Source organism: Amblyomma mixtum, chromosome 5 (assembly GCF_055824585.1).
Source record: "Amblyomma mixtum isolate Tamu chromosome 5, ASM5582458v1, whole genome shotgun sequence".
NCBI classification, from domain to species: Eukaryota; Metazoa; Arthropoda; class Arachnida; order Ixodida; family Ixodidae; genus Amblyomma; species Amblyomma mixtum.
The window spans coordinates 191,069,689-191,092,304 of record NC_143016.1 but is presented as its reverse complement, the minus strand read 5'-3'; the positions used below and the strand labels follow the sequence as shown (position 1 = coordinate 191,092,304).

At 47.6% G+C, this 22,616-nt stretch overlaps 1 protein-coding gene across 17 annotated transcripts in view; it reads right to left on the bottom strand.

The window, feature by feature from the left end:
• The window catches only part of LOC149345259 (glycoprotein-N-acetylgalactosamine 3-beta-galactosyltransferase 1-like), a 229,092-nt gene that overhangs the window by 84,796 nt on the left and 121,680 nt on the right, over nucleotides 1-22,616 (bottom strand). For 2 of the 17 annotated variants that reach the window (XM_089546538.1, XM_089546541.1), the window contains exons 1-2: nucleotides 18,294-18,466; nucleotides 6,000-6,193 (exon numbers count right to left, since the gene is read on the bottom strand). The exons of 9 other annotated variants lie outside the window; for them this stretch is intronic. The gene's annotated coding sequence lies outside the window, so the exon portion shown is untranslated. Of the gene's footprint in view, nucleotides 1-5,999; nucleotides 6,197-18,293; nucleotides 18,468-22,616 lie in introns of those variants that run through there. 6 more of the 17 variants (XM_089546547.1, XM_089546546.1, XM_089546535.1 and 3 more) reach the window with 4 other exon arrangements.

The window sequence follows — 22,616 nt, the reverse complement described above, 5'->3', positions numbered from 1 at the left end:
AGAAAGCGTGGCAGTGCCCATCATGCAGAAGTGCAGGAAGTAGCAATACATGTAGTAAAGAGAGTAGTGGCTCTGAAACAGATATCAAACTTGCGCTCTTCTCAATTAACCAAAAGTTAGAGCGGCTGATGCCCCTGGCAGAAAAAATTGAAAGCATGGAGGAGTCTCTTAGCTTCATATCTTCTAAGTTTGATGAATTTGAGCAAAAGGTCGGCCATCAAGAGGCTGATATCATGGACCTAAAAAAGAGGATATCGGAGCTTGAGAAGAAGGATGACTTAAATCAGGCAGCACAAGCTCAGTTTGAAAAGGAGATACACGATCTTGAATTCCGAAGCAGGCAGCTGAACTTGGAGCTGCATGGCATACAAGAAGTGCAGGATGAGGATCTAACAGTCATATTAAATAACGTGGCTGATAAGCTTCGAGTGCCTCGCTTGATGGAATCGGAAATAGCAACTGTTCATCGACTTCCCGCTAAACGTGATAAGACGCCAGGCATCATTGTGCGTTTTGCGAAGCAAGCTACAAGAGAAAACTGGTTGAAGAAGAAGAACCCAAAAGATAGCGACCCGCCCATTTTCATGCAAGAAAATTTAACACGCCGAAATAGAGAACTGCTTCAGGCAACTAAAGTCTGTGCCAAAGAAAAAGGCTATAAGTTCACTTGGTATGTCAATGGAAAGGTTTTCGTTAGGCGAAGTGAGGGAATGAGTGCCATTCATGTGAAGGGAAAGAGCGATTCGGATCGGCTATAGCACTCAGCATGGTATCTTTCGAGTTTCTTCTTGAAACATAATCGACATGCAGCAGATGTATTATCTGCCGAGTGGCTTGAACCGCACTGCTTCGTGTGTTGCGCTGACAACGCTTAGCGCTATTCACCTGAATGCACGCTCTGTAAAAAACAAGATATTGTGTTTAGAGGAGTTCTTTGGCGAATTTTCATTTGCTTTTTCTTTGATCATGCTTAGTGAGACTTGGAGCACAGATGATTCCGACGTTTTCAGGATGACCAATTACAAAACTTATTACTTGAACCGCTCCGGCCTCCGGGGGGGTGGAGTGGCTTTACTGGTGTACGATGACATTGAATGCGACAAGTTGGACTCGTACAGTCTTATTACTGAAGATTTTGAAGTGCTATCAGCCTGTACTGGCAGGTTCGTGTTTTCGGTTTGCTATCGTCCACCGAAGGGAAATATGGTTAGGTTTTTGGAATTTTACGACTGTTTTCTTTCATTTATAACAGATAACAAATACACTCTAATAGCTGGAGGTGATTTTAATATCGATATGTTGAAGGATAACTCCTCTACTAGAGACTTTAACGCAGTCTTGGCCTCGAACGGATTTATTAATCTTATTAACGATCCAACAAGGGTAACACAAGAAAGTGAGTCACTTCTTGATCTGCTGATTACGAACACTTCCCAACCGATAGTTGAGTCGGGCGTAATATCATGTGCGATCAGTGACCACCTTCCAGTGTTTGCATGCATAAATAAGACTAGACTGGTAAAGTACCGACAGGAGAAAGCGAAGTACCAAAGTATAACCACTGCTACCCTCAATTCATTTCACAGCTCACTAGAACAAGTTGAGTGGGATAGTATTGACGTTACCAGTGACTCAAATGAGGCTTACGATGAATTCCTCCGAGTATTTAAACAGCTCTACCATTCCTCTTTCCCGCTAAAAGTGCGTGCAATAAAGCGTAAAACTCGCAAACCTTGGATATCTTCTGAGTTGCGCCAAGAAATTAAAACGAAAGACAAACTGTACAAAATATTTTTAAACACACGTTCAACAGATGACCTAAGCATTTTTAAGAAATACAGAAATAGATTAACAAAAAAGCTACGTCTCGCTCGTGCGGAATACTTCGCGACATTTCTTGAAATTAAAAATGGTCGCCACGATCTGTTGTGGTCAAGGTTGAATTTCTTACTGAGACGTGAGCAACCACAGGCTGCCCCGCGGGCTTTAAAGCTTGATAATAAAGTTGTATCCGGCAGAGAGTTGGCAGATGCCTTCAACAACTTTTTTACCACCCTTGCCCATAACACCCCGTCAAGTGATTTCAACACGTATTTTAGCTCTTACAATAGGGACACAATATTTCTGAACCCAGTTACGACAGAGGAGGTTATATCAGTCGTACAAAGCCTAAATAACAGCCATAGCTGTGACATTGACGGCATTCAAGTGAGGCCTGTCAAGCATGTTATAAGAGTTATTGCCCCTGTTCTTGCAGATATATTTAACTTATGTTTTACTACGGGCACATTTCCTAAAAAAATGCAAATAGCCAAAGTAACGGTTTTGTATAAGAAAGGAGACCGCAATGATTTAGGAAACTATAGACCAGTATCGATACTCCCAATCTTCTCGAAAGCTTTTGAAAAAGTTCTGTATACACGGTTGTCTGATTTCATTGATAAACATGACCTTTTGTCACCTAATCAATTTGGGTTTTGTAAAAATAAATCTGCCGAGTTAGCACTACTCGAACAAAAGGAATATATACTAACACAGTTTGAAAATAAGGCCTTTGTTATTGGTGTCTTCGTGGACTTCTCGAAGGCATTCGATTTAGTAAACCACAGTGTACTCCTGAAAAACTTGGAGCGTTGTGGTATTCGTGGACTGGCTCAAATGATCCTGAAATCATATCTTTCGCATAGAAAACAGGCTGTAAGCATAGACAATGTGACATCTGAACTAAAACTTGTTACTTCTGGCATTCCCCAGGGTAGTATATTGGGACCATTACTTTTTAATATGTACCTAAATGATATCTCCAACATTAACTCCGCCGCTAAATTTATTATCTACGCTGACGATACTAGCATCTTTTTTACTGGAAATGATCCTGATCTCCTTGTTCGGGAATGCAATGACACCTTAAATGAATTACAAAAGTGGTCCGAATCCAGATACATGCGTATAAATGAGAAGAAAACAAAAGCTGTCATATTTCGTCCTAAAAACAAAGTACTTCCTTCCCCCATCGAGATTAAACTAAACTCGCGACGTATAGACATAGTCGAACAATTTAAATGCCTTGGAGTAGTTTTTTCTTCCAGCATGTCTTGGGAACACCACACGGACCATATTGTCACGAAACTGGCTTAAACAACCGGAGTCATAAGTCGGCTCAGATACGTCATTCCAAGAACAGTAAAGTTACTCCTCTATAATTCACTTTTATACTCCTATTTAAACTACTGCCATCTAGTTTGGGGCACAGCTACGGTTAGCTGTCTTCAGCGTATCTACATTTTTCAGAAAAAGTTTCTTCGTCATGTTTACAATGTCCCCTGGGACTCGCCAAGCAAAGATCTCTTTCTACAAAGTGGTGTGCTAAAAATACACAACTTGTATAAATATCGCTTGAGTGTCCGGTGTAAACTCGAAACACGTAGAAATGTAAACCACATACGTAAACTTGCTGAACTACATACCCGAGATGCAAGCTACACAACAAGGTATGCGGAGACATGGATAGTCCCGACCCCACGGTTAAACTCGGGTAGAGAACGCCTGCAGTTCACTCTTCCGTCCCTGCTAAACGCGTATATATATAATAATTTTGACCTTTTCAGTTCGTCAAACAGGTCTTTGCGTGCTTTGTATGCTAGCATGTAGGATTTTTGTTTTGTGCTTTTTTTCTTTCTTTTTTTTCTCTTTGCTGCCATTGCCTGTGTCTACCCAATGTGAATATTGTGTCAATATTGTATAATGTTCTTTCGTTTTCTCTTGTACCTGCTCATTATTGTATACTTGTTATCACGCTTTGCAACTGTCTTTTGTATTAAAAGCCTTGCTGTCAAGCTGCTGCCAAGCGAAAGGGGGCTGCGGCTTAGTCAAGCTGTCTCTCAGCTTTTTCTGCGCCTCCGCTGTCTGTATCTTTACAAGGCAGAAATAAAGAATTTGAATTTGAATTTGAATTGAATTTGAATATATATATATATAGAACTGCTCAACTTTCTCCCGCGAACATTCTATTGGTTTCCGTCGATGGTTTTTCTGTGTACGCGCTTGTGGATACGGGTGCTGCTGTGTCTGTCATTCATGAGAGACGAGCAGAACGGCGGGCAGCGCAGAAGACGGCCAGTCCAACCCAAGCGATCTCGTGCAGCGCGGCGGCACTTCGTCGTCGTCGGCGCTCTGGCAGCGATCGGCCTAGGCGGTATCGGGTGCGGCCGTCGTGGTTCGCTACAATATATATATATATATATATATATATATATATATATATATATATATATATATATATATGTATACAGGTTTCAAATTAGCTTATTTCTTCCTACAATTTTTCCTTTTATATATTCTATGGTTACCTTATAAGTGCGTTTTTGCTTATGTGCAGATATAACCAATCTTGAAAAGCTGTATTCCCCCCTATGTAATGCCCGAAAGGGCCCTTAGGGTAAATAAATAAATGAAATTAGATAAAGAAAACTTGGGGGACACTGACACTCCGCATTAGGGGTGACAGTGCTAATGAGTCTCTTCAGCGTCCTATTCTTTATTTTATTCCATTTCTTGTATTATTTTTATTTTACGTTAACACACACAAGACCTCACTTTAACCAAGTCAGAAGAACATGCCTCAACGGCCTAAGGGCCTGACGCGCGACCCAAGGTCACAGGTTGGATTTTCATCTAATTATGCAATTTTCTTTTCAGGGCAATTAACTTACTTGACATTCTTACACGTCATAATGGCGTTTGTCATGTTGAGACTTTATAATCACAGTTGCGCAAGATACGTGCGTGCATAAATTACTTTGCGCATGAAAAAAAGCAAATAAAGGTACCTTAGATTTATTTGTAGCGCAGCTAAAAAAAAACTTTCAGTAACTACTGCTTTCGAAATCAATCACCTTGGCTGGTCCATCATCACTAATTACGGTAAAATGATGACTCAACATACATTACCAACAATAATAATTCAGTACTGGGAAGCATCACAAATTAACATTGAACAACTACACCATAAACGTATTAACGAACTGTTCATATAAAGGTGGTATACTGCCACCATTACACACTGTACTGATGTAATGCGCCATGTTTGTTTCTAGCGGCAGTGTTTTCTTTTGATGTATGTTTTCTTTTTTTCTTGCGTATTTTGCATATAAATGAATCGTTAATAATGGGCCATGTAACGCTCTCGCCTTAAGAACGCCCGACCAGCAATAGCCGGGACTACAGTTGGAAGCGGCGCACGAGAGGCAATGTGCGCGCGGGCGTCAGCACCACCTTGGTGAATTCTGCGTGGCAGTCATGTGACTGCAACCCATCTTCCTGCACTGCAAACACTGTCACACATAATCCCCCCCCCCCCTTCGTGCCCCCACCTTCGTGCTTACGCATTGTACTTGCCTCGAGAGTGCTCCATAATAGACTGTCTCGTCGCTGCACTGACAAGTCACATCTGACATCGTCTAATATCCTCTTTACACGGATAGCCTAACTATAGTTAAGGTTAACAGCGGTTAGAGGACTTAACGATGGTTAGCGCAAACAATAGTTAGTTTGGGCATGCCGGTTAGAGTGGCAGAAACCACCTTGTGATTACCTCGTGTCCTCGTGTCCTGTCTCGTGTCCTGTCTTCACCTTACCTGTGTCTTGTGTTTCGCGCTACGTTTTTCGAAGTTGTGATTACCTCCCTTGTGAATTTTTTATAGCACCTACAGTAGTGCATTATTGAACAAGGTTACTTTAAAAATGGTAAATGAAAGAAAGGGAGGTTGTTGCTCGCACTACCACCTGCAGGGCAGAGCACTGCTTGCGCATTTGCGGACATTAACGAAAACCTGAAAGGTAGTCTACAAACAATGATTATAGTTGACTTTATAGCCGACACAATAGCCACCTGTAGCCACAACTTTCCTAGGAGCCGCTATGTGAGCTTTGTGCCGTTTTTGACTGCAATCGCAACGGTCATTAGAGAAGTCAAATGCGGTGCCTCATTGCCTGCTTACTTTCTGGGTGTGCGAGATCGTTTCCTGTGAGTGTGTCATCCTTTTTTGACGCTGCGGCTGTGATGGATTTGAGCAGACCTGTGGCGGACATTGGGGTCGACGTCGACGTTGAATTCCGGCCTGCTTTCGCGGTGCATCAGGCAGCACTTCAACGCCTCCGCTTGCAGCAACTTGCTCTGAGCGCCGACATCGACCTGCTGGAAGCGAAAAGCAGGAGTCATCGAAGCCGATCTAAACGCCTTTTGTTGGCGGCGATGGTTCCATGCGCACGACAGCGAGCTTTATGGATGTACCCGCGCCCAAACTCGTGGTACGAAACGACGTTGCCACATCTTCCGGACAGCAGCTTCTGCGAAACTTTCAGGACCAGCCGTTCCACGGTTCAATACATTGTGGGCGTTTGCGAGAGCATGCAGCGACAAGATACCAACTAGTGCACTGCACGGGCTCGGGCCAGCCCGAAAGCCCGGGCCCGGCCCGGCCCGGCCCGCGGACCGGGCCGGGCCGGGACATGATCTGTTTTGCCGGCCCTGGCCCGGGCCCGGGCCTGAAGTTGCGGGCCCGGGCCGGGATAGGACTTAAAGCTGTGGACCCGAGCCAGGCTTGGGTACGTACAGAAACGTCTGGTGTCCGATTGTTCATTCACTATTGCAGAGTGAAGAGCACAACTGCGGCATTGAAGCAGTGACACGGATGAGCTATGTCTTAAAGTACGCGCTGAGAAAAAAACTAAGCTTTATTCATTGACTTATTTATTTCCTTATTTCCACGCCGCGGTGGCTTAGTGGTCAAGGTGCTTGATTACTGAGCCGGGGAACCAGGGTTTGCTCCTAGCCTCGGCGGCCGCATTTCTGTTCAGGCGGCAAGCATGACATCCATGTACTTTGTAGTATCATTGCTCGTTGAATAAACCCAGCTCGTCGAAAGGATCTGGAGCCCTCTGCTTCAGTATCTCTCACAGCCTGACTCCCCTTGGGCCCTTAAGCCCCCAAAACGTAGCTTTTATTCTATAGCTATATTTTGCTCATGTGCGAAAATTCCCAAACTAAAGCGCGTTTGGTTTTCTTTTTGATCAGCTGAGCGGAACGTCTCGTAAATGAAATAGCCATAAAAGCTCGCGAGAGTTTGTAAATCTCATCTCATAACCACATCTGCCCCTCCTCGCTTCTTCAGCCTGGTTTTCATGACAAGTGTTTTTCCCTGTAAGTTATCACGTGGTTCGCGTGTTATCTTCTACTCCACCAGTAAGAGTAAAAATTCAACCGGTCTTAATTGGCCATTGATCGTTCGTAATCCCAAAACATACCTATACAGAAATGTTTAGGGCGCTTATTGTCTTCAAACATCGTGAAATACTTAAGCCTTTTAGCTCTTCGTTTCTGCTGAAAGGCGACCAGTTCGGTTATGAGTTCAACCTGTGAAATCGCGTTCACTACAAGAATGTCATCCCACTGCTTGCTAGGCAGCTTTAATGTTTATACTTCGCGGTCGGCAAAATATAACTGATTAAAATCATGGGGAAATGCAAAGTAGTCTATTACGCGCGTATGCAGCCCTTTTAGTTTGGCTCTCAGAACTTCGGAGTTTATCATTGCGCACCTACACGAGATCACTGCCCAAAAGACGGGCCTGGCGAGCACTACTCTTAATCACTTCCTTCTGGGTTAAAAAGAACCAACTTTCTGCAAGCCAAACTGTGGTTTCAGAGCCTTTGTCGGCCAGTTTCTTATCGGTCTAGTAGCAGTCTACTTGCTCAGAGTGAGCAGTATACTTTAAGTGTTACTGTGAAACGGGCCGGGCCGGGCCCGGGCTGGGCTTCACTCCGGGATTCACGGGCCGGGCCGGGCTTGCTAGAGCGATAATTTAGCGGCCTGGGCCGGGCCCGGGCTTGAAGCCGCGGGCCTGGGCCGGGCTCGGGCTTCAGGTCTCGGGCCCGGGCCGGGCTTGGGCCTCAGATTGAGGCCCGTGCAGTGCTCTAATACCAACATGCGAAAGGCAATTACTTTGGAAAAACGCGTGGCGATTGGCCTTTACCGCCTCGCAACGTCAGCTGAAGAGCGTACTGTCGCTAACCTCTTTGGCGTGAGCCCTGCCTCCGTCAATCTGGTATCGAGAGAGTTCTGTGCAGTAACTATGCAGAACTTGGAACTACGATTTGTAGGCTTCCCGAAGTTTCATGAATTGCAGGAACATACGCGCAAGTTCGCAGGAATTTTTCGCTTCCCTCAAGGTGCTGGCGCACTGGATGACTGCCATATTTAGGTGTGCCCTCCAAAGGAGGAGGCGGCAGATTATTATAACTATAAATGGTGGTACAGCCCCATCCTCCTCGCTACATGTGGTTGACCACAGTTACAAGTTCTTGTATGCCAACAGTGGGAGTCCTGCAGAAATAATGACTCTGCAGTGTTTCAGACCTCACGTCTTCCATGTATTCTATCCAGTGACCTCTTTCAGTCAGAAGCAAAGGAACTTGAAGGGGTACAAGTTGGTCTAGTGCTCCTCCCTGACCAAGCGTTCGCTCTGCAGCGGCATGTAATGAAACCTAACCCCTTTCCTGGCGCTGCTGGGTCGCCCGCACAGACCTTCAACTACCATCTATCAAATACGTGTTGTAGAAAATGCGTTTGGACGAGCGAAGGTACCCTTCAGAATGTTGTTGAAGGGCCTTGATTGCAATATTCACAACGTGAACAATTAATGTGATCCGTGCTGCTTGTGTCCTACACAATATCTGCGAGCGACTCGGTGATCAGCGTGATGCAGGCTGGCTGAGTGTGGTGCAAAGCGAAAACGAAAGGCGTCCTCGGCCACTACACGAGTAGCCGAATAGAGCCGTCAGGAATAGCTGTGAGGAATGCCCTGGCGAAGCACCTTGCAGGCAACTGAAACGTCCTGCATAAGTCTGCTACGAGCAGCTGCTGTTCCTAATGGATGTGAGCCTGCCACTTTCTGCTCCTTTTGCTCTTTGAAGGATTGCCATAGTGTGACCAGGCGAGCGAACAGTACAGTTCCACCACCACATGCAGCACCGCTTTGTGTTAGCTGTGCTTCCACTTGGGTGTCTGCGTTATGCCGAAGTCATATCACAATGCCATATGCAGCCTTCCCCCCCTCCCCCCCATACACATACCAGAACAGCTCGCACAGGGGTGCGTGCTCCATTATGGCGCCTCCAAACATAGAAGTGATCCTAGTGATAAGCAGGAAAAGTTGTGCCATTCGTGTTTTGTGCCTGTCTACTACTGGACGGCTGAATGAACTGGAACTGGTTTAGCCGGGGTTAATGAGGGTTTTCTTTCATTGTGGGTCACATAAATGAACTTAGGGTGAATACACAGTCTGCTCCTGCATTGACAGCTTCAAAGGAGATGCTGTTTAACACAAGCTGCCGGCTCTGGCATTGCTGGATTTTTTGTTAATTTTTATCCTCCGGTTCTCTTCAGCGTCAAAATTTATGCTTTTCTTCGACTGTGTAGCAGTCATATTTTTCTCACATGCGGCCTTCTAATGAATATGCTGCTCCTCTCTTTGAAATCATCTGCGACACTGACTTTGTACAATCTGCGGTCCTCTTTTCGTCACTGTTCAGTTTGTGATGGGTCGGACAGTTGCATTTGACCTTCTTTCAAGGTTGGCTAATCCTTGGCATGTCTTTCTTGATAAAGATTGTTGTTTGCCTTCTATCATGTTTTTCTATCATTTGCGTGTACATGCTGCTATAGCAGCAGAGTTAAACGCCGGGCTAGCGCCGGCCGGAGGCCCCTACTCGGCACAACAGGTTCAGCAGAAAATGGATAACCTGAACAAGAAATAGCAATAAGTGCGACCTTTATTCTGATCGCATTGCTCATCTGGAGCCCTTTTCATGGTGCGGCCTTAACCCCACATGTGCGGCAGTGCTGTGTTGGTTCAGCAACGCGCAAACTCTTTTCGAAGTCGTCGCTTATTGTTTACCTCCTGAGCATCCCACATGTTACAATCATGTACACAATAACAACTAAACAACGAAGGCCTCGTGACAGGAGCGGCCTATGTTGCACTCAAAATGCAGCGCCAGTCTGTTCTTCGTTTTTTTTTTCCTTCGTAATCTGCGCTAATAAGTGCTCTTTTTCGCCTTCGTTCGCGTACGCGTGCATGCACCGCACTGCGTGCAAATTTCGTCTTTCTCATTTTCGCGCTGACTGTTCTCGTTCAAGATTTTTGTTTACAAACTGCCACACAGCTGTTCTAGTGACCTTGCCATAGAGCCGTCAGCACGCATGACTAGAGCACGCGGAGCGCTGTGATCTTTACTTATCGCCTGTTTAACTAACACTCATTGATTGACAGGCCAAGTTCTCAGTCAGGCAACTTCTGCTTAAGCGTAAGCATTTTCTGGTGAACCGAATGCACGTGATCCAAATTATACTTGACCAATTTTAACCACTGAGCGGTGGCTGAGTGGTTACGGCGCTCGGCTGCTGACTCGAAAGACGCGGGTTCGATCCCGGCCGCGGCGTCCGATTTCGATGGAGTCGAAATCCTAGAGGCCCGTGTACTGTGCGCTGTCAGTGCACTTTAAAGAACCTTAGGTGGTCGAAGTTTCCGGAGCCCTTCACTACGGCGTCCCTCATAGCCTGTGTAAACCCGATTAAACCAAACTTTGTTTTCTTTTGCCTGAGTTAAGGTGACTTCATAGAGTACTCGGGTACTTCTGGCAGCCAGATAGGGTAACAGCTAAGCAAATTTCTCGATTTTTTTGTATATATATAATAACTGTAGGCCTCATTGGCCTACTACGCAGATATTGCTAAAATGCTGTCAGCTGAACCAACCACCAGAAAAGCTCCAACTGGTGCAGTTAAGTCTCATTTTTACCAGTACCTGCCAGGTGGTTAAGCACAATTATGTAACATCAGTCTTGTAGCTCCGGTGTTCACAGTGAAGCTTGAAGAGAACTGCAAAGATCACCAACAGCACATTTAATGTTCAAATCTTTTCTATCTTTCCAGGCAGCTAAGACGAACAGCAACACCCACTGGCTCTCCTGGTGTCCCGTGGCATTTTTACTAGCCGCTTCACAGTTTCCTCGGTAGCCTACCCATTAGTCATGATGGGCGGGTTGAGAAATATTATGAGGTAATTTGCAGTTTCAAACATTACCTCTTATTAGACCACTCAATCATTGCCGACACCTTTTTCGCAATCGACAAGACGCGGACGGTGCCTCGTCACGCAGTCGGGCTCACGTTCGTTGTCAGAATTTACTCCTTTGCACAACTGATGCAGTTTCTTCGGGGCCGAGAAGAAAGTATCCACCCCCGCTCTGTTTCCTATCCTTTTCAGTTTGTGTGATACCGCATGCAGGTATGGTATCACAGCTGCCTTTGTTCGACGCTCATTTGTGGTGGGCCCATTTCGCGATTGTTTCAGTATGCCCTCTGCAACAGATATTAGGAGATGCGCTGGATATCCCGCTTGCTCAAGACGACGCACTTGGCTTTGAAAGGCTTCTTCTTTACGATGCCCATATGTCTTCTCAAGAGCGCTCACAAAGCACGTCTTCACAATGGCCCTCTTCACAAGCTTTGAGTGCGCTGAGGCATACGGGAGGACTGGTTTGTTACCCTTCGGCTCACAGGCCCAGCAAACGTGTTCAGAGCCAAAGTACAGTCCTAAATCTAAGAACCTAATGTGGCCGTTGGCTGGGCGCTCATGAGTCACCGCCAACGGTCGAAGACACTCTAAAAACATTGTTAACACTTCGGGCACTCGCGTATTCGCACAACCGTTTTAGTCGTTCATGATCACGAGAAAATCATCTACAAACCTAAACACTTCGTCTATTCCAAACTCAGCGCATCGGTCCCGTATCTTGCGCTCCCGGACAGCAAGGCATATATCGCTATTCAAAGCCAAGTGCGTCGTCTTGAGCAAGCGGGATATCCAGCGCATCTCCTAATATCTGTTGCAGAGGGCATACTGAAACAATCGCGAAATGGGCCCACCACAAATGAGCGTCGAACAAAGGCAGCTGTGATACCATACCTACATGCGGTATCACACAAACTGAAAAGGATAGGAAACAGAGCGGGGGTGGATACTTTCTTCTCGGCCCCGAAGAAACTGCATCAGTTGTGCAAAGGAGTAAATTCTGACAACGAACGTGAGCCCGACTGCGTGACGAGGCACCGTCCGCGTCTTGTCGATTGCGAAAAAGGTGTGGTATATTCAATTCCCCTGTCGTGCGGCAACATCTACATAGGCCAAACAGGGAGATGCCTGAACACAAGGCTGCAAGAGCACAAAAGGAACCTAAGGGACCCAAACTAAGGGGAACTCGCCTTACACTGCAGCCAGTGCGAGGGCTGCACCCCTGCCCTTGAAAGAACAGTTATTCTTCGCAAGTGTCGGGACACCACCACGAGGTTGATAGCAGAAGCTCTGGCGATATCAAAGTACGCAGATAAGTGTGTCAGCAATTCCTCTGTGCGCCTTAGTGAAAACGAAATGTCATTTCTGAACGCCAATGATAGGACGAAAGATTGAAGGAACGGAAGACAATTCCGATAATCATGCCACGAATGCGTGAGGTGATGTGTTGGTTTCTGTTTTGTTGTTTTGTACCTATATTTCTTATATAGGCTGGCTCAGAGCAATAAAACACAGTTGTTAGTCAGCGCTTGTGTTTGCGTCCTTCTCGTCTCATCCTTGTTACTGCTGCGCTGCAATTTTCCAGTATGCAGAACCAACTAGCCAGTCATTATGTTTTAGCAAGTTAAGCCTGAATGGGCTTTATAATTCGTGGTGCTTGGTGCAGTTGACTTCTAACAGCGCTTCTCACGCGCACTGCAGCCTTCGTCTTTCTTGTCAGTCGTTCCTCTCGCGCTGTGCTTTTTCATTGCTGCTGGAAAATTCGATTTTAAGATGGCCTAGCCTCATCGTCATCCCACTACTTCTCCTTCACGATCGGAAGACGAGAACCAGACGAGAACATAGTGTTTAATGCGCGTACTCCTTTGCTGCGGCAGGGTGAGACCTGCATGCCTGTTTTTTTCGGTTTCTCTGAAATTACAGGGTTCTGCACACAATGCTCACATTTTTCGCGTTCAGCTTGCTTGTTCCTTTCATACAACAGCAGAAATTACACAAGATCAACGCAGAAAACTGAGAACGAAAGGGCGAATGACGCGACTGTTTGCATTGAAATACACAGCAGACACCCGACTTCAGGGACAAGCCGCCCAACTTCCGGTGGCTTCACTCTCGCTCGTCTCGGAAAGCGGGAATGCAGCATCCAGCCACCTAGTGGAGATGAGTGGACTGAACTAATAGGTTTTACTGTCAGCACAACTACATTTCGCCTACCTCCAAGGCCTTGCCCCAAAAGAGGGATACTTGCATATTGGTTAAAAATACTCAGCCATTGATGTTGCAATATAACATGTCCGAGCATTAAGCACACACGTGAAGGGGACAGAGGTGTTCGTTATGATACACATGACGGAAGCCCGCAGCCACTGAAAGCGAGAGCATAGGGGACGTTTTTCTTCCAATTTGTAGTGTTAATTATTTGCAGATTGACAGTGCAAATATTCAATCACCCAAACATAACTGCTAACAAAGCAAAATAAAAAACGACATGCCGCCGGTGGGATCCGAACCCATGACCTCCGAATTACGGTGCTCTACCAAATCAGCTACGGCGACGGCTGTCCGGGGTATTTATGTGTAGTGTAAGCGAACCTTGAGAGTGTTCACCAGCGCCACGCTCGTCCTTAGCAGCGCACGTAGTACGTCCTATGCTACCGCGAGTGCAACGTAGGAACGCGGTCGAACGGTGAGGGCGAAAACCCTCTTACGCTGCCTATGGCATCAAGGCTGCCAGATTCGAGGCCCTCGTTAGACGAGCCGAAGCTAGGTGCTCACCTTGTCTGAGAAACGTGGTGGGTCACGTTTTCTCACTGAAGGTGAGCGCAATGAAGGGAACTCTTTAATGCGCCCAGGCCGACCGCAGACGAACTCCTCTTTAGGGCTGCCATTTTGGCTCGACAGCGGCGCCCCCTACCGTTAGTGAAAATCACCAATAGCTCCTATCCTCCCACTTCGTCACCCGGCTCTAAACCCAGGGCCTTAATACACAGACGCCTCTACCCTCTCGCTCATCCCTCCATCTCCTCTGAACAATCCTTCCCCTAAGGCGTCTTCGGACAAGGACCTACCCCAACCTTCACCACCTACACCCAACGCCTGAGGAGGACAAATATCCATGGTGCAGCGACGGCCCAATCCTAACGAATATATCCCCAAAAACTCCACCATCTAAAGACGTGTAATGCAGCCTTGCAGCTGCGGGAGGTGAAGCTGGTCAGCGCACGCCTGAGCAACCAGGCTGCGCTCCATGTCATCAACAGAAGGACGGCGAAAGCCTCCGGAGAACCTGGACTGATAACCCAGCCACAAGGGCGCGCCAATAAACATTTAATCAGTCAATGACTTTCATTAATCAGATCGGGTTCGATGCAACCATGTTGGGTTTTATGGCCCACAAGCAACTAAGGTGACCATGCGCCAAACTCAAGGTACAGGAAATATGTATCAGCAGCGCGAGCACACAACACAGGAAGGAGGAGGAGGTAGTACAGAGCGCTCCTCCTGCCTGTGTTGTGAGTTCGCGCTGCTGACACATATGGATCACAACCAAATAGCCCGGCAGATGGTGTTATTCAAGTACAGGAAATGATTTTTGCGAAATTGTACCGAAATGAGGATTCGATGCAAAGGGCATTAAAGCTGTAATAAAGAAATCAAAACCTAAAGAATCGTACGAAATCAATAGTATAAAATCTTTAAAAATCCTGAGGAATACTGTTCGACCATAACACAAAGCATACGAGGTCTGTTAGAAAAGTATCCGACCTTTGGCCGAAGAAAAAAAATGGCATAACTGGAGCGCTGGAAACCTAATCACCTTCAAAGTAGTCGGTTTGGGACTCCACACACTTCTCCCAGATGTGCTGCCACTGTTGGAAGTATTCCGAAAAGGCCCCTTTCGGAATGGAGTTTAGCTCAGCTGTCGTTGCAGCCATAATGTACTCTCTTGTCTGAAATTGACCTCTTGATTTTGGGAAACAACCAGAAGTCGCAGGGGGCCATATCAAGAGAGTAAGAAGCCTGTTGAACTACAGGGGTCTGGTTTTTCGCCAAAAAAAGTCTTAATCAAGTGCGAAGAATGTTCAGGAGCATTGCCGTGATGGATGCGCCAATTTCCTGTTGACCACAACTCCGGTCTCTTGCGCCGCACAGCATCACGTAGGCGACGGAGGACATCCCTGTTGTACTCTCTGGTCATTGTTTGACCCTGGGGCATGCGTACTCGTGGTGTGCCACACAGCGAGAGTCCAAGAAAGCAGTCAGCATCACTTTGACGTTGCTGAGCATTTGGCAGGCCTTCTTTAGTCTTGGGGACGTGGAATGCTTCTACTGTGACGACTGGAATTTGTTTTCCGGGTCGTATCCGTACACCCAAGACTCGTCACCAGTGATTATGGTGTTGATGAAGTCAGGGTCACTGTTTGTGGAATCCAGCGTGTCCTGTGAGACTTCCACACGAAGCTGCTTTTGCTCCACCGTGAGCAGCTTCGGCGCGAATTTCGCCGCAACTCTCTTCATGGCCAAATCTTCGGTGATAATGGAATGTGCGGAGAAATTGCTCATGTCCACCTCTTCCGCAATTTCTCGGATAGTCACACGACGGTCCCGCATCACCAGAGCGTTCACTTCGGCAATGACCTGGCCATTTCGGTATGTTGATGGCCGACCGGAGCGTGGCTCGCTCTCCACCGATGTGCGGCCATCTTTAAACCAGTTGTACTATTGCTTAATTTGTGTGCTGCTCTAAGCATCATCACCGAAAACCGTCTAAATATTTCGAATGGTTTCTACTTGGCTGACGCCCCGTTTCTGGCAAAATTTGATGTATTAGCGCTGCTCCTGTCGCACCGCCATTTTGCTTGCACTAAAAAACCGACGAGAGCACTGCGCACTACCTCACTCAAACGCTGCCTCCCAGCGACTGACGCTATCGGCAGGCGGGAAAAAATTCGTGCATGCGCACGACGGTTCAAGGTCTGCTGCTGCAAGCGCGCTTGTTTCATATCGATCAGGTGTTCGCAAAAAAAAAAAAATAAGGTCGGATACTTTTCTAACAGATCTCGTATTTCGCAATCTTCTAGCTCTCGCGTATAGCCTGGAGTGGGAAAACTAGCATATTAGTCCCCATTCACAGAACTAGACCAACACACGATCCATATAGCTAAAGGCCTATTTGCCTCACATCATTACCAGACCAAACTATGAAATATGTAATGTACGCGAATCTAATTAATCTTGAGCAAACAACGAATTCTTACGCTTACGCAGCATGGATTTCGTAAAAATTTCTCGTGTGAATTTCAGCTGATATCCTTCACTAATGAACTGCATGTCAATTTCGACTTTTTCTACCTGAATGTGTATTCCTCGATTTTCCTAAAGCGTTAGCCAAAGTGGCTGCTTCTTTCAAACTGGATTGGATCCGCGCCTTCCTAACATCACGTGTTCAATTTGTAAACACTAATGACGCAGCTCGCCTTGAGCCGCCGTTGACTCAGTCCTCGGTCCTTTATGTTATAGACATTGCGAATATAATTAATAAAAGAATTGATAAATAAAATAAACACTTTTCTGTGAGTTCCGCCCTTGGGGTTTCATTCTAAAATGATTCATAACCCATCTTCCATTTCGGATATACCTGGTCTTCTGGAATTGCTTGCTGTTGTTTGGCGGCCTTGCCGCGGCTGTCAAGAGTCCGTGAGAAGAGACCGAACGGCTGTCTCTTTGGCAAAAGGACGTCACCACTGGCTACGTTATGGTAAGGCCAGGGCGCCAATTAGCCAATAGTGAGGTCGGTTTCCACGAAGTCTTTAAAGCTGCGACAACCTCAGCGAACAAAAGTGACAAATGCCGGAGGACCAAATAAACCATGGAAGATGGATCCCTATTGCATACGGCCTCAGGCTAAATGGAACGTGGTTCCAAACATTAATCGCTAGATGATAGCCGGAAAGGTGTTTAAGGTACGCGTAGATGAAACTATTTCACATGCAACAAAGTTCGGAACTTTGTTCCCCATACTTCGTTTATTTTTGTGTCCCTGGAATTAAGGACAGAGCCTCGAGTAATGGAAACGAAAATTATAGGTGTTACGTTAAGAGACAGGAAGAGGGCAGAGTGGGTCAGGGATCAAACACTGGTTAATGATATCCTAGTCGGAATCAAGATGAATAAACGGGCTTTGGCAGGGCATGCAATCCGAAGGCAAGATAACCGCTGGTCTACAAGGGTGAGAAGGCAAGCGTAGCAGGGTGCTGCATCATGTTATAGGGTGGGCGGATGAGATTAAGAAGTTCGGGGGATACGTTGGCCGCAGATGGCACAAGACGGGGTGCATTGGAGAGACATGGGAGAGGCATTTGCCCTGCGGTGGGCGTAGTCAGGCTGATGATGATGACGTTGACTATGATGATGATGTGAATAGCCCTAGTCTAAAACAGTGGAAGGCCCCACTCATCACCAGCTCTCGGTGGTGACGAGGGCCAAGAAGGTTCCGGAGGCCAACGGGATCCTGCACTGATTAGAAGACCGACCACTGAAGCTCTGTATCTATCTATATTCCATCTCCTGTGGCCTAATTCTTCCTTACTAAAATAAAGGGTTTACTGCCTCTATCGAAACGCGGCCGCAGCGTTTGAACCCGCGGGTACTCCGGCTTAATGACCGTATTAAATGGAGAAACGTAAGGCGTCTCCCATCAGCTGGGCACCCCAAACATTCGCCGTGGGGTGAAGGAGAGATACCGCCGAGGGAGGCGTGTGATTCTTCCACGTGCCCTGACTTCGCACAACGAGTGTCAGCGAGAGCATCGGTTTCTCAAGAAAGGAAATGACGCAGTAACTGTCTCACTGAATCTCGGCGTACACTCGAACCGCGCCGCAAGGGAAGAGATAAAGGAGGAAGTGATCTGTAACGTGCACTGACATCACACAGCACTTGGACGTCTTTGCATTTCGCCTCCGTCGAAACGCGGCCTCTGCGGCCGCGTTCGAACCCGGGTACTCCGGCTCACTAGCCAAGCGCGTTAAACACTGAGCCACCGCGGCGGGTCGTGTCCGGATGCCTCGGCAGCCGAACGCCTTAACCACGGCGTCAGCTTTCGGTCGTAAACCTATCTGAGGACGTGGCCCCGCAAGCGCGAGTTCAAGGATTACTCACGTCTGACGACAGGCCAATGCCGGACAGCCGAGCGCCAAGCCCCTGCAGCTGTTGCCTGACCGAGAAACGCGGCAGCTGTCGACAAATATCGCCCGGCCGCCGTTATTTTATTCGTTGCAAGTGTCGGCACTGCCGGCGTCACGGACGATCGTGTTTTTGTTCTTCTCCCGACGAAAGCAAAGCGCGCAACGAGAAACACGGACAAAACCGCTCACGAGACGCGCCGAACAGCAGAAAAGGTCACAAGCGTTATGTTGGGCCAGCTGGTATTGAAACAGCGCGCACAAAGAGAAAAGGTGATAGAAGAGGAGCGCACTAGCAAATGGCGCGAAATGGAAAAAAGACGCGTGCCTCCTTCGTGCATGTGTCAGCCACCAAAAGCGTTGCAGCATTCTCGAGAGAATTAAAAATACTAATAAAAGAAAGAGCGGCGAAGGGGTTCTTTGTACAAGAATAAAACTGATGCATGAGGCTTCCCAGCACACTTTCTGCTTCCGCGGCCGATGATCCGCTAAAGTCCCTCCCTCGTTGTCGTTGCATTGTTTCTAATGCAAGAGAAGGTTCGAACAAATCCTAGCGACGTTGCATGCCCGCACCTCCTCGTCTCGCCGACGTACTGTGCCGACGTAGCCACGGGGAATCATGTAGCGACACCTGCCGCACACTGAACAAACTTCATCAGGCGGTTAATCACACAGGAAGACTTTTCCAAGCAGCCTCTGTGAATGTGAGGAGAGGGCCGTTTCGCAAGGTGCTCTGCCCGCTCTCTTCTTCTCGGATGCGGCAGCGTCAAACTGCCAAATTGTAGAGAGCACAACGCTCTCTTGAAGGCCACATCTAACAGGGTGTCGCACCGGAACCGAACCCTAAACCAGAATCAAACGTATCTTTGCGCCGACAAGTCTTGACCTGCGGTGCTGTTGCCGTTGAGAGTGAGGTTTATGGTGTCGGCCGATCCGTCTACTCTTGTCTCCCTGTGTTTGTTCCGAATGATGAGTAGCTCGGAGTTGCTCGGCGAACATGTTAGACCTTTAGCTTGGACGTATTCTTGTACTGTGTCGACTGCCTCCTGCAGAGCACCTTGTATGAGGCCGTCCGAGCCCTGATGCGTTCAGATGGTGATGTCATCCGCACAGACCGAGTGCTTGATGACGTATATGTCGTTTAATTTGGCGGGTAGGTCTTTCATGGCCACATTAAACAGGAAAGTTGAGAAAACCGACGCTTGCGGAGTGCCTCTCGTTCCAAGTGCAATTTTATCGCTTTTTAAGCTGCCCACATGCAGAGTGGCTGTCCTGTCGCATAGAAAGCTTTTTACATAGTCGCACGTACGCGCTCCGACGTTTATTTGGGTCTAAACCCATCAAAATGGCTGCGTACGCTACACTGTTGCAGGCTTTTCTGACATCTAACCCCAGTATGGTACGCGTTGCTTGTACTGGGCCTGGTGTGAGAATATCTTTTTGATCCGCCACATGATGTCTTGGGTAGATAGGCCTGATCTGAAGCCTATGAGTGTGTGTGGAAAGATGTCAATCTCCTCCACGTAGGTGCTCAGTCTGTTTAGAATCACGTGCTCCATGGCTTTACCTAGGCACGACGTGAGCGAGATGGGTCTAAGGTTGCTAATGTCCAATTTTTTGCCTGGTTTGGGAATGAAAATTAATTTCGCATATTTCCACATGGGGGGTATTTCACCTTTCTCCCATACCTCATTGGACAGTTTTGTGATGGCTATAATCGAATGGTCATCTAAGTTTCGTAGGGCCCTGTTGGTGATGCCGTCGTCACCGGCTGCGGCGGTACTCTTGATGCTATTCAGAACCGCCCTGACCTCTGCTTCCGTGATATCTCTATCCAGAGAGTCGTTTGTTGTCCCTAGATATGCATCTCTTAGAGGGGGTCCCCAGTGGTGCTGATATATGTTTTTGTTAATGCCCTTAGTAGCTCGTCACCGTCACCCTGGAAATCATGTATAACCATCTGTAGGTTCTTCTGTGTTGCCGATCTGGTCGCCCCTGGGTCAAGGAGATGTTTCAGTAGATGCCAGGAGTTTTTGTTGCCTAACTGCCCGTTCAATCTGTCACACGATGCCAATGCTCTCTGCTCAGTTTTCGCGCGTACTCTTCCATCTCCTCGCTGAGCCGGGCCAGGCGTAATTTCAGCCTATGGTTGGGTTTGGCTTTGAGCCAACGCTTGTGTCGACTGCCGTACGCCTCGAGCATGTGTAGCATTTTAGCTCCTGGATTGGGTTCTTCCGTCGTCCGCGAAGTCTTTGTTGTAGCGATGAATATGTCGTTAGCTAGGGTTTGTGTCCATTCCTTCAGGCTGTCTATCCCGGTGATGTGCCTTTGCATGCGGACATATCGGAAAGCGTCCCAATTGACTGTTCTAACGTCCCGAATCTCTTTATGGAGGTTTGTTGTCAAAATAGTGGTCGACAGGATGTAGTGATCACTGCCTAAATTCATACCCGTATGGTCCCACGTACCCTTGGGTATGTTTTGGTGAGGATGAGGTCTAAGAAAATGGGTAAAGACACGCGCTCTCCGTCAGAAGCAGCCATCCGTCGGGAGCGCCAGCGACAGTTGGCGCGCGAACAGGCACGGCGTCGTCGGGCGAACCCAGAAGAGCGAGAGATATTGAAGCCATGCGCAAGCGCAGGGCGGAGATCCCGAGCGAGAGAAGCCAGACGCCAGGTCGCTTCGCTGTTAACATCAGCGTTCGCGACGTTCAGTCAGTGAAGCTGGGCTATTTTTTTTCTTTTTAATCCAGACATTGTTTCTTGCATGCGACGGAAATAGCGCATTAAAGAGCGGTTTGTGGCAGCGGTACAGATACTTAAAGGGGTGTGAAAGGGGATCTGAACAAAGATGGGATATGCCTACGATGCTAAAGGATGCAGCGTCACAAATATCCTCGAGCAAAGGTTTGTAGTTATTTGTAGTCAAAATCTGAATTTCCGCGTCTTCGCGCATTACCCTCTCTCGTCACTTTTTCCACGCTGAAATGTCGGTCCGCCGGTTCCACGCACTTGGCACCTCCGACGACGCGCGTGGGAATTCCCCAGGGGGCGGAGCCAACGGCTGCTAAACTGGTTTGGCGTCGACGGCACTGGCGCGGCGAACCGATGACGGCATTCCGCTGCTGACGTAAAGAGCGCTACATGACGCAATGCGCGCGGATTCGGGCGAAATGTCGGCGCCGCTGTTCGCCGCGAGGCGCGGAAGCGTGTGTTCTTAAAATGGTATTGAAAATTATCGGCTCGCTTTTGAGGTCTTCTACACGGCATGAACGCTCGGTGGCCTGTACTTAACATAATGCAAGCCTTTTACAGCCAACCTCCAACTTCCTTTTCAGACCCTTTAAAGGGAGACTGATGCACTTTTTTTGAAAATCGGGCTGGCAGCGGCATCCTATAGTTTTTCATGCTGCATACTGGAATATCCCATCCAAATAAGGCAAAAACAAGCGCGAATTGCCTTTTTTAGCCGAGATATGCGGCCTGTGCCGCGGGGCACGCCGCGCGGCGCGCCGCCGCCCGTGATTGGTCAAGAGAGGTCGTGACGTCACTTTGAGGACTGGAGAAGCTGCCGATGCGGATCCGGCGCTGCGTTGAGTGCAGATCGCAGCTTTCCGTGTCGTTGTAAAAGCGAATACGGCGACTATTTTTTTTTTTTTACTGACCTCCGAAGAAAAGGATACTACAGTTTGCTCATTCCACGTATCGCCTGAAACCAAAAAAGACGCAAGCAAAAAATTCTACGCCTAGCACAAGCATACGCCAGCGTCAAAGACGCGATGCAGACCATGCGTAAAAGGTGCCAGCACAACCTCGGCTCGTATTCTCGGAAAGGAAGTGGTGTGAACAATACTCAAGTCAATTACCACCACCGGACGCCTCCTGGCTCGCCCGGAAGAGCGTAATCCTAAAGAAAAGGCCCAAAGCACTGTGTACAAAAAATCCTGTTCTCAGTACCCGGCGTTGCAGGTTGGGGCAAGAAAGTATTTCAAGGAAACGATGAAGGAGCACAAAGTTGGCGTCAAAATCAGCGAAGCGCAGTGGCCAAGCACTGCGAGGCATGTGACCACAAGATAGTGACGCAATCATAGTGCGCTGGAAAACAAGCCAAATACGCGCACAAGGCTGCTGCTTCACTCATGGCGCGTTCAGCAGACGCCAGAAAATATTAATCGCTGCCTCGGAAACGTTCGCCCTTCCTAGATTTGCAGTTTAGGTTCAGTGAAGTAGTTGCCAACTATATGTGTGTTTAAAAGCCAAGCTAGCTGCAACTCGCCCGCTGCCACAACTTTATGAAGAAA